This window comes from Pseudopodoces humilis, chromosome 1 (assembly GCF_049639895.1).
Source record: "Pseudopodoces humilis isolate 2021_Gansu_Grassland_sample_001 chromosome 1, ASM4963989v1, whole genome shotgun sequence".
NCBI classification, from domain to species: domain Eukaryota; kingdom Metazoa; phylum Chordata; class Aves; order Passeriformes; family Paridae; genus Pseudopodoces; species Pseudopodoces humilis.
In genome coordinates this window covers 87761744-87773513 of record NC_142200.1, presented here as the reverse complement: position 1 = coordinate 87773513, position 11770 = coordinate 87761744, and the positions used below count along the sequence as shown (strand labels likewise).

The 11770-nt window shown below is 45.2% G+C and overlaps 1 long non-coding RNA gene across 1 annotated transcript; it reads left to right on the top strand.

The window, feature by feature from the left end:
• The first annotated feature begins 2238 nt into the window (after nucleotides 1–2238).
• On the top strand, nucleotides 2239–11546 carry LOC148185157 (uncharacterized). Its single transcript, XR_015771909.1, has 3 exons — nucleotides 2239–2405; nucleotides 10867–10899; nucleotides 11433–11546. It is a non-coding gene; the product is annotated as an uncharacterized LOC148185157 (long non-coding RNA).
• The last annotated feature ends 224 nt before the right edge of the window (nucleotides 11547–11770 follow it).

Sequence of the window (11770 nt, the reverse complement as noted above, 5' to 3'; positions counted from 1 at the left end):
CAAAGTACTTTTGTGAGCCTTGGGGGTAAGTCATCTCAGGCAGGGATGATTTAGCAGTATGCCTTTGAGAAGCTGAACTCCAGCAGAGGCAGGAAAATCACCCCAAACCTCTCACCGAGGTGGTGGCAGATCTTTAAACCCAGCTCCCAAGGACTTCTCCCTCCTCTCCAGCACAGCCTCAGGCAGGACTAGGGGGTGCTCTTCAGGACTTCACAGCCCACACCAAACAAAACCCTTATAAATGTAGTATAAAATATGTTATGTGCTAGAAGTAAGTGCCTGTCACTTCTGATGGAAACTATCAAAACCAGAATGTTTGAGCTGTATTGAGGAGAATTGGGCAGGTTCATGTTTAGTCTGAACAACAGGAAGGCAATGTGGGGACTGTGCCAAAAACCCAAAAATACGTGCTCACCTCCTAACAGAGATGGGTATGGAACCATCTCCAAGCCTATGGCTCCAATGGAGTGTTCATTGGAGGCAGAAAATGGTGCCAGGAGGCCAGTGGAAACTGGGAACAAAACCTCAAATAGAATAAAAATGGAAAACCCATAGGTCTGTAATGAAACATGGGTAAATTGGCAGGAGAGAGGGGAATTAATGTAGGGCCCCACTGTTGTCAGTGATTGTGCTGAAATTACAGTTAAACTGCTGTCATGTCAGACTTGGCCACAGTCTCAGTTCAGAAGCAGCTTGAGAAAAGGCAAAATAATCGGGATAGCAAAGGTACCATGGCTCTTTTTCAGCTTTGTTTTCACTTGCCTTCTACTTGTCTCTTTGGTAATTGCTGAATTTGTGCTCCAGTTTTGCCTTAATTCATGGAATTAATGGTGTGTAAAATGTGAATTTCTGAGGATATACAGCAAGGAAGTAACTTTTTAAGAAGCTGCTGTTATTGCAGGTTTATTTGGCCCGGGCCTGATAGTAATGTTGTTTGTGGCTTTTAACCTGGCAAACAGGAACCCCAATACTGAACTATGTGATGAAAATACCTTTCAACAATCTCACTGTCTGGGAAGGAAGGAACTTCAAGCCTGCCTTGTGGTTTATGTTTCCAAAGATGACTTTTACCTTTTGGTGCTCAGCTTTTGAATGCAAATTTCCCAGACCAGCTCTTTGTTAGTTACTGAGCAACCACAAGAGTCACTGAGTTTCTGCCAGGATGCAAGTGTGCTGTCCCAGTACAAACACAGTCCATTTTATTAAAGTTGAACAGCCTCTAAATAAGAATATTTCATGGGATATATTTAAGTCTGTATAACTTCTTTTTTAGTTAATGTTCTGGTAAGCTAATGTCCTTCCTCATGTGGTCTCACAGGCAGCTGGCAACAAGTCCTAGGAGTGGGACAGTGAGTGGGACAGTTGAACTTGGTGTTTTTAGGGGTGAAAAGGAACAGGAGATCATGGAGAATGATGGGCATCCCACTGTGTGGATAAAAGAGTGGTAGTGGCATGGACACAACTGGCAGCAGGGGGTTTTCCCAGGCCAAGCCTGCATCTGCCAGTTTATCAAAGCAAACTGCATCACATTGCTTCCAGCACGGCCTTTGGGGGGGACTGGCTATTTGAATGGGGGCACACGTCAAAGAGAGACCTCAGTACCATGTAGCTTGGCGTGTTTTAGCCGCAGACCCATCCCGAAGCCACAGCTCCAGTTTGTCCTGCCCCCTTTGCTGTCGCATTCCAGAACCTGCAATCTCAGTTCAGGCCTGGTGCTTCCCTTTTGGCAAGTGTTAGTCTGCAAAAAATTATCTTGTAATTTTCATACTTACATCTTTGTTTCAGCGCGGGACCCTAGAGGCTTGCAGCCATCTTTCAGGAGGCTCCAGTTGAAGCTGGAGTTGTTAGTTACGCTCTGCAACGGAGCGGCACTCACACAAAACCAACATGGCAGCTGGTGCCGGGGTTTCATGGACACAAAACAGCCCAAATGCCAAAAAGACGAAGGGGGGGGGGGGAAATCTATTTAAGCAATTTTTTCCTCTCTATAGGAACTTAGCCTGTCAGCAGCATAAACACTTGCAATCATGCACTTCCTAGGATGCATGTGCTATCGAAAAGGGAGGTGTTAATTGCTGTGCTAATTACAACATGATTGCTTTGCACTTGTTTTGCACTTGCAGGTGATTAAATTTTTAACGAAGCATATTACTTGGCACTGTTAGCATAGTTAACACATTTCTCTCCCTCTCTCTTCCTCTCCCCCTCCTTTTTTTTTATGCCTTGGGAGAAGTCCTGTGCTGCAGACCCTTTGCTGGCTGCGATGTGCTGTTGTGCTTGGAACGAGCCCCTGTTTAGGCTGTCGGTGGCGGTACCCCGGGTTCCTGCTCGGAAAGAGCAGCAGCCTGTTATCATCAGGCTCAGCGTGACGGCGCCGGCCAGATGCGAATGCAGAAGCCACCAAGGTATTAGCTAAAAATTAGGCGAGGCTGCTGATGCCAATCTCACAGATTTCGTTTAAAAACTATGCCAGCTCTAGCCAGTCAGGCGGCAGCGGCGGAGGGTGTGCGGGAAGGTGGAGAAATGACAGCAAGTTCCCCGTGATTTATTTCTGCTTTGCCGAGCGGGCTCCCAGCTGAATGAGAGCAGGGGAAACTTGCATCTGTTCGACGGGCAGGCTCATATCTCTCCAATAAGGCGGCAATTACACGGCCCAGTGAGGCTGCGTGACCAAAGGGAAGCTGGGTGAGCCAGCCCGTTGGATTTATTGATGGGCATAGATGGCTTTACCTTTCTGGCTGCTACCTTTGCAAGTTCCCTGCAAACTTGTTGATTCTGGTGGGTTTGAGCTAATCGATCCCAAATGAAAGACAAACTCCCTTTTGGTGGATGTTGTCCAGCCTGGTGTATTGCTTTTGAATTGCTCAGCTCTGCGGGCTTTTGCCTGTGGAGACCGTCTGGTCTATTTTTTATGGCAGTGTAAACTTTCTCAGGCTCTTGGGGTCAGGCTGTGTGAGTGGACTGGATAGTTGTTAATATTCTATATAAAAATGGGGTGTGATGTAGTCCTGAGAAGCGCTCCTCCTGAAAAGAGGCCAAAAGGCACATCTTGCTTCTGCTCAGGGATGATATAGGTAAAAGGAGAGAAACTGGGTGGACAGGGAGAAATATTGGAAAGGCTGGAAAAGACAATCTCAGCCAGCATTTTAAATTTCATGACTGACAGCCACTCAATGAGGAAGCAGAAGAGGGAAAAAAAAAATATTTGAAACTGATAAGGAAATATTTTTGGCTAACACTTAATTAACCCTGGGAACTTACAAAACACCACTGAGTCAAAAAGATTAACAGGATTCCAAACAAACTAGGTAGGCATTTTATGGATAAGAAGAATTGCGTGAGACAAGATTAAAAAATCTATAAGGGATGCAAACTCTCACGCTTCATGCCATTGGAAAACAGCTAACTGGTGAGGAGTAGGAAAATACTTCTCCCATGGGCAGATCATCCCATGATGGTTCAGAGGGAGTTTCTTGCACTGTCCTGTGAGGCAGCTGGTCTGGTTTGCTGGCAGGAATGGGCATCGAGAGTGGCAAACAATGGCCTGGTCCAGCACCCAGCCATTCCTTTGTTCCCGTGCACCATTGCTCTGCATCTGGGCTAGGCTACGGATACCTTTAAAAACGGAAAGGGGGAAACCAAAGAGCTACTTGGGAGTCTACTTGAATACTCCTGACATAAATCCTTGCTTCTTGTGCATGACACCCCCAGTCAATTAATAGGAACAAAGGAAAAAAGTTGCTGCTGGGATTGTTTACATAATATGAATTAAAAAGTGCCTGGGAACATCTTCAGCATGAATTAGCTGAATTTATTTTGACTAAATATTTGTGAACCATTTTTAGCTGCATGTGCTGAATTTTACTGTGTCCAGGCACACACAAGCATACCTTGCTGCTTCTCAAGCTGCTTCTACTTGATGAGGAGTGAAATCCTGAAGGATTTGGGACAGCAGGTCTGGTCCCTGGGGAGCTGGGAAATAGACTGAGGTTTGATACCCACATAAGGCAGATGTCTCTGTGCCCTGTAGATGATTTGTTTTTAGCATTGAGTGTTAAAATAAAGTCTGGACTTGTAGAAATTGCTGTGAGGTTATACCCTCTGCACGCTGTCATGACATGGCAAGTTCAGTCTAGAAGTTCATGGACACTGACCCTCACATACTAAAATACAGACAATATAAATAGATTTTCCCATTGGCATCACAGGGCCAAACTTAAGTACCTAAGCTTCACACTTTTTGCACCATGTAATTGTTCACATAATTGGAGGACTAAGAGGCCAAGGGGGAGTGAAAATAACAACGGGAATATGTTTTTCTGCAGACCCAGAGAGCTTGCATTAACAATTTAGAATGCTGGCAAGGCTCTTTAATGTTTCATGCGTTCTTTTGTCCCACAAATCACAGGCCTTCACCTTTCCCATCGTGTTGGCCATGTGGCCCTGTGGCAGGTCTGTCATGCAGGAGTGAAGGCGAAGGATGGGAGAGGATCCTGTGTTCCTGGGGGCCTGTCCCTGCAGAGACAAAATGTGTATGAATGTGTGTGTGTCCCCTCCATGGTGGGGACTGAAGATGTAAGGAGCAAGTGGGTGGTGTCTGAAGTCCTGGGGACACCAGCAGAACGTCTTCAATTGCAGGATTGGTTTTTGCTTGGCTTTTTGGTGCCAGCCTTAAAAGATGTGAATTGATACCACTTTTAACTGGCAGGTTTCATTATCTGCAATTTTGTTAAGAGCGATACCTGTGGAAGTACCACTGACTGTTTTTTTTAAATTTTTTGCTTAGTGGGTTCAACTCTATCTGCAGCAAACCTTGCCATTTCACCCCCACTCCAAACTTCATATGCTAGTCTATTACTCACTGTCTGTCTGGCCCCTATCGTACTTTGACTGCAGATGTCATGACAGAAAAGAGATGAACAGGCAGCTCTTACTTCCCGATAAATGTGCTGCAGTCTAATCCATATCCCAAATGATAATGTTAACAACAGTTTGGAAGCCTGTCACATAATCTAAAAAATTCAGATGGATATTTTTCCCCCTCGTGTGGGAGGAAAAACCTGTTTCGGGGATGAGCAGTCACTAATACATTTAAGCTCCAGTAGAATGTCATGGAAATGGCACAATTAATTCATCCGCCACCTCAGTCCAGTGGTGAAGCACTTTTATTGGGAGCAACCTGTTCGGCAGGCTGCTGGCCGTGGCGTGCTTCCCAAGGCTGCTGCAGCCTGTCCTCCCTCCTTCATCTGCCTGCTCCAGCTGGGCTTGGGCCTCGCTCAGCTGCCAGTCTTTGGGGGTGAGTTTCTGCCACAGTCTTTGGGGTCAGTCACCTGCAGCTCTCCCACAGCCCCCAGCATGTGGTTACTGGGACGTGGAAACGGGAACTCAGCAAAGCCTCGCTCTAAATCTGCTGTGCCACTCCAGAAGCCATGGCAGCAGGAGTCCTTTTGCAGGAGGCACGCTGATGTGCGGGCCCCAGCGACGGATATCCGTAGATCCGCCTCTGTGCCGTGGGTGGGGAGGGATGCTCTTCCCAGCCTCTGCTTCCTGCGTGGTTTCACTGGGGAAAACGGTGTGCAAAGCCTCTCTGCTCACGCAGAGTAGCTCAGGTATGTGGGGTGAGCATCCAAGGGATGGATCCTGAGCCGAGGAAAACCGGATTAGCTCCTTAAAAATTCATGGAGTTGAGCCAGTTTACACCAGCTGACAGTGAGGCCCTTCCGGCATAAGTGCCTGTGGGAACTAACTGTGCAAAAAGGGTTTATTTGGGCATGCTCTCCAAAAATGGGAAATTTCCCTGATTTCCTGGTCTAGAATTCCTGTAAGAGGAATGTTTCCTGTAAGGCTTTCCCAGTGCCTTCCTGTAGCTGTAACAAATGTAACAGATAAAGGCTTTTACCTTAATATTTTTCAGTGATTTTAATGGCAATCCAGATTGGCAGAGGAATGAGGGAAAAGAAAAATGCAATAATGAAAACTTGAAAAGCTTTCTCTGCTGCAAAGTCATCAGCCAAGTTATAAGGCATGAAAAGGGTGTGAGGGATGGAGAAATATTCATATCAAAGCTCAGTTGCATATCCTTGATTTCAGTACTTCAGTTTTGCTTTTCTTGCCAGTTCTACAGGTTGTTTTTCTTTTTCTGATGGTAGGCACAGCTGACATGATGCTTAGATCTAAAGTTTGCATTGCTGATGTTACATCACAGCTCCCTTTTACTTCAGCCTGCAACCCCACTTCAAATTCTGTGCTAAGCACACTTTCGAAGTGCAAATCTGCAGTTACTGTGCAGGATTGAAAAAATAACAGAAGAAAACGAGATGTCAGCTTATTGCAGGATTCAGTTGGGAAGCTGGAGGAATACCACAGTTGGCAATAGCTTTTTCAGAGTGCACAGCCTGCTGCAGCCCTCACAGCTGGGCAGTGTGGGCCAAAACAGCCTCCTCCCAACCTGCTTGGGGTTGTTCCTTCTCTTCAGAGTCACCTTTGAGAAAGGCAAAGCCGTGTTCAGGCTCTACCTCTCTCTCCCATTTTGTCAGATCTGCCATCAGTGCTACCCTCATGCTTCCTCAGCAGAGGCTGAACAAGTATAGATGCAGAAAATATCTACCACTATGGCACACACACCTATATCTCATGCAAGGAAAACCACAGGTGCTGACTTTAAGAACATTTCCCTCTTTAGGAGACACTGACAGAGGAAACACATTGTCCAGGAGTTTAATGGTCCCTGGACAAGGATCCTGTAAGCAGCCCCTTTTCCTCTTGGATGCTTCTGATGCCAAATAGGGGAAGGCAAAGCTTATTCCCAAGGCTGACCTATTTCTGTGGAGCAGCTGCAAGCCAGGGTAATAATCCACTTATCTGGTGAGAAACCCACAACAGCACCTCACAGACAGGCACTGTCTTGCAGAGCTCTGGATCTGCAGCCTGTTGGGTGGGTGCTGACAGCCTCTCCCAGAGCCCCCCCTCAGCTGCCCACAGTGCCCCAGAAGAAGGTTGGTCCAAAAGATGGAGTGCTGTGAATTACTGAAACCTTTGCTTGAAATTATACTTGGTGATGACCTTTATAGAAATCCTTGCAAAATACCCAGAACTGCTAAATGAGTGAAAATTAGAATATACCAGAATTCTGTGAGGACAATCTGTTATTAAACCATCTTCAGTGAATGGTGATGCCTTCAGCAAGGAGTCATCTGAGAGAACATTTTCCCATGCCTTGTGGTTTGAAGCTGGTAATGGCTGAGGGGAGGGCAGTGCCCCTGCAGATACATCTTCCAGCCTTGGTGGTGTGGAGAGTGGTGGAGCACAGACCAGCCCTGGTGTCCAAATGCTGCTGATCAGCTTCAGCAATGTTGCCAGGGGTGGTTTCATGCCAAAAGCGAGGTGCTGGAAGGTGAGGTCTCTGCAGCTCCCTAAAGGGCCATGTAAATCTCTGGTCAGCTGCCACCATGCTGTGTTGCAGCCTTGGTTTCCTCACAAGCCTCACATGAAGGATGCTTCTGAGGCCAGAGCAGGCAGCACTTCTGCCAGCTCAGGGCCTGGGTGGGAGGGTGGGGAGGTGAGACCCGTGGTTTATGTGCTGTGGGAGGCTGCAGTGAGTGAGCCAGTCCCTACTGACCAGGGCGTGTGTGCCAGCGAGGGACCTGCTCTAGCCTGCAAAGGTCTTATTGCTACCACCACATAGCTCATGTCGGTTCCCACTTATTAGAAAATCTTTCCCAGATCAGGAATGAGGTAACTCTCACTCACCCAGTTAGCTGTGTCTCCCAAGAGCCTTCCAGGCAAAGAGCAAGGTTCTCCCCTGAGAAGGTCTGTGCTGTTTGAATACTTTTGCTGAGCCTTCTCTGGCTAAAAATTGCCTTACCCCAGGGGACTCCTGTGCCTGAGGGACTGCATAGTGTTCCACTGGGCATGCCAGGTGAGTGCTGGCAGAGGGTTAAAACTAACTCCTCTTGTGGGTTCAGTGATCTACACAGAGAAATGTGGGTGTATCTGAAAAGAGTGTGGAGCTCATTATATGGTATAATTCAGGATTCATATTGTGATTTATTCAGGACATATGTCTACCTCTCCCTTAGCTTTTGTAAAATAAACTCAAAATTGATACAGAGTAAGAAGCCACTGGTTCTGGCCATAAACTTTTTACTAAGTACTTCGGGTGAGGACATTTCCGAGCTGCCTGTGAATAATCTCCCATAGAACCAGCTGATCTTCAGCTCCATTCCCCTTGCTCAGAAACTTCTTCCCAGTATTGCGGGATACCAGGACCTCTTAGCCAGGTAAAAGCATTCTGCTGCCTTTTTCTTTTCCGTATTAGAACATTTTTCCCTTAGGGAGAGAAGTGCAATAAGGAACTACAAGGGCAACCTGGGCCATTAGGGCATTAGTGTTCTGTGGTATGTTCATTTCCTGTATTTATGCATAATATGGGTTTCATGGTGTTGGATTTTCTCTGTGAAGATAATGCTAATAATGATGATGATGGTAATAATATTATTATTAGTAATAAAAAATACGTTTAAAAATACCCTGTTTCTCCTGCATCCCTGCTTGTGTCTGGTAAATCTCAGTATTTAGAACAGATCCAGTTGTTAGCACTGAAGACACGAAAAACAAATCAGAGCTGACTGCTTCAGACCACTGATGGATTAGCAACAGCCAAAGTTAAAAAGCTACAAGTCTCCAGAGTGATGGGAAGATATTACACATAGGATCCAAAATTGTTGAATGTGAGTGCATTAAATAATACAATCATCCATTGTGAAGATTTCATAAAGATGTTGCAAAAGAAGGGTTTCTTTGGTGTTCATCTTTTCCACAGAAATCCTTTATGAATAAAAAACCTATTAAACAAATAGTTCCATGAGCATTGGAAGTAATGAAGCCTGGTTTCACAGAATGGGTGAAGTTGGAAGGGACTGCAGTGGATCATCTGGTCCAACCTCCCTGCAGGGCGATCCTGAAGCACGTCGCACAGGATTGCATCCAGACGGTTCTTGAATATTTCCAGTGAGGGACACTCCAGAGTCTCTCTGTGGAAAATCTCTTCCAGTGCTCAGTCAGCTGCCCAGTAAAGTTTTCCTCAAATAGCTTCCCACAGCTCTTTTCTGTGTGAATCCTCTGCTGGCTGAGACAGAGATCATTAGCTTTTCCTTTCATTGGCACAAGTAAGTTCTTGCACCTTTCTGTCCACTTCTTTTCATAAAACTTACAGGGACACTTACTTTACCTCTTGGCTTGGCTGACCCAATGCAAACGGGTTCAAAAGCGACTGCGCAATATGAGGGGACAGATATGCCAGTCCACGGGGTGACCTTACATGTCCCCAGGAAATCAGAGCCATGGACTAACCACTGTTGGAGGTGTCCTCACCAGACTTTCATTGCTGCTGCGCTGTGCTGTGGCATCGCAGAGCAGGTGTCCAGTGGTGAGGAAAGCTCACAACATGCCTCTGTCCTGTTGCATGTAAAGCAAACTTGTCTTTGTGCATTGATGACGTTCATACTGACAGCATTTCTGAGACAGAAAAGTCCTTGGAGTGGAGGCTAGCCTGGAGATAGGTACCCCTTTTCAGGAACATCAGGTGATATTTCCACCCCTTCATCTCCCACTAACTGAGAGCCGTGGTGCAGATATAACCCAGGGAGGTTTGGCCTGGTTGCCCTTTTGTCTGCAGATGCCTGTGCAGAAGAACCTTCTTGTAACGAATTCACCTCATGCCTCAGCAGAGGAGAAAGTAGTTTTCCTGTCTTTCTTGAAACCTAAGTGGCATGCCTTGCATTGGCTTCAGAGGACAAATCAGAGAAATGTTATCACCACGTTCCAGTGGCTACAAAGATCAAGACTCCCTTTTTACAAGGAGTCACATGGAAATATGATGGGTCATGGGTATAAATTATTCCTGGGGAGTTCCAGTTAGATACAAGAGGAAAATTTTTTACAATGAGGACAATCAGCCTTTGGAATAATCTACCAGAGAAGCGGTGAATTCCCCATTAGTCACTTTTAAGATTCAGCTGAACAGAGTGCTCAACCATCTTGTGTAGGCTGCTTTTGCTGAGAAAGATTAGACCAGATGATCCTTGAGGTCCCTTCTAACTGGGAATTCTGTGATTCCATGAAATTAATTTGTGAGTTGTCCACAGGTGCTCTTCCAAATATAGAAGGCTGCTGACCTAAAGAGGTCCTTCATCTTCAGGAGCCTTGGAGAGCCCTCAGAGATTCCCTGGGGACTCTGAATATTTCCTAGATACCCTAGCATGAGAACTCAGGAGCATAAGCCAGACTTCTTATTTTTCTTAATTAAGGAGATTGATAGCATAAGCTACTCTGACTACCAGTGATGAGCTGTGGGCCAGTAAAAGACTGAACAAATCTGAGTCCCTTATAGCTCGGACATCTCTTTCTGGTCTCTGAAATGGTGCACACATTTTTATTTCTCACTTTCTTCAGGCACACAAAAACATTTTTCTCTGGAACACAGCAAGAACAACGTGGTGCAACCACACTGTTTCATCAGATGGAAACCTGTTTAATCTCAAGTTGTCCCCACTGAAGTTTAAACAGACACAGAAGACCACATTTTCATTAACTCATGAATATACACAGATTTTACAATAGTAGTTTGAATTTGGAAGCGGGTGCCCATCTGCAATGCCCCAAAAAAAAATGGGACATCTTGTTAGCAGATGTAATTTGTCTGAGAGAGGCTGAACTTTTTCTAATGACACTACTTTCTTTTTCTCTTTTTTTAACATTTGTGGTACCCTGAAGAAACACAAAGGCACAACTACTACTTTACAAGCAGCAAATTGTTTTCTAGTCGAAAATACTGTATAAAGACAAACTGTTATTTTTACTTTGCAGACAGACTTGATCACAAAAGAGTGTGTGGGCAAGGTGAGCCTGTTTATGTAAGTAGCTGTTTCCTATCATTCTAGGAAATTCGTGAATGCAAAGCATGTAGATAAAATCCCACTCTGTGTGAGTGCATTTGTTGAGCAAAGTTGTTAGATGTCTGTTAAAAGGAAGTAACTCTTGTAAAGCAGGTTTTCACAGATGTAGTCTGTGAAAATTATTATTAAATTATATCTAGGATATTTCCAGCAGAATGAACAGTGTGTGATTTTTGAAATTAAAATTTTGTGGCCAAAACACAAAGAAAGTCAGAATTTGAATTCAGAGGTATATATGGGTTTCCTTATGTGACACTTCTAGATTGTTCACTGTGAAGAAAAATATTTCAAGATGCTTGTCTTGATTGTTAAATGTATTAATCTAGGGAAGTAAATAACAAAAATCCCAGTGATGTAGTACCACTGGGGATTGTCCTCATGGAAATAGGTTATCTGTTCCCACTTTGTCATGTCAGGCTAAACCCACCCCTTCTCCCTTTTGGCTCAGGCTGACAAAACATTTCTTTCTTGTGTCAGATATTTTTTTGCTGGGGGAAGGAGGCTGCCTACAGACTGCACCAGAGGCAAGTGTTTCAAGAGAACTCTGTGCGTACTGCCCATCTTTTGTGTTCCAAAGAAATGGGAGATGAATGGGACATGGGGCTGAAACTCCTTCTCTGATGAAGAGCAGCAGTTGGCAATTTTCCTGATTTAAAGCTACATAAATGGGCTCTACACTGCTGAAATCTTCCTTCAAACAGGTAATGAATGGAGTATTGGCAGCATACATGTGTGGACCTCTTGGGCTACAGTAAGTTTTGTGGGACCTTCTGGGCATATATCAGGAAATGTTATGAAAACTAGTGTTGCCACCA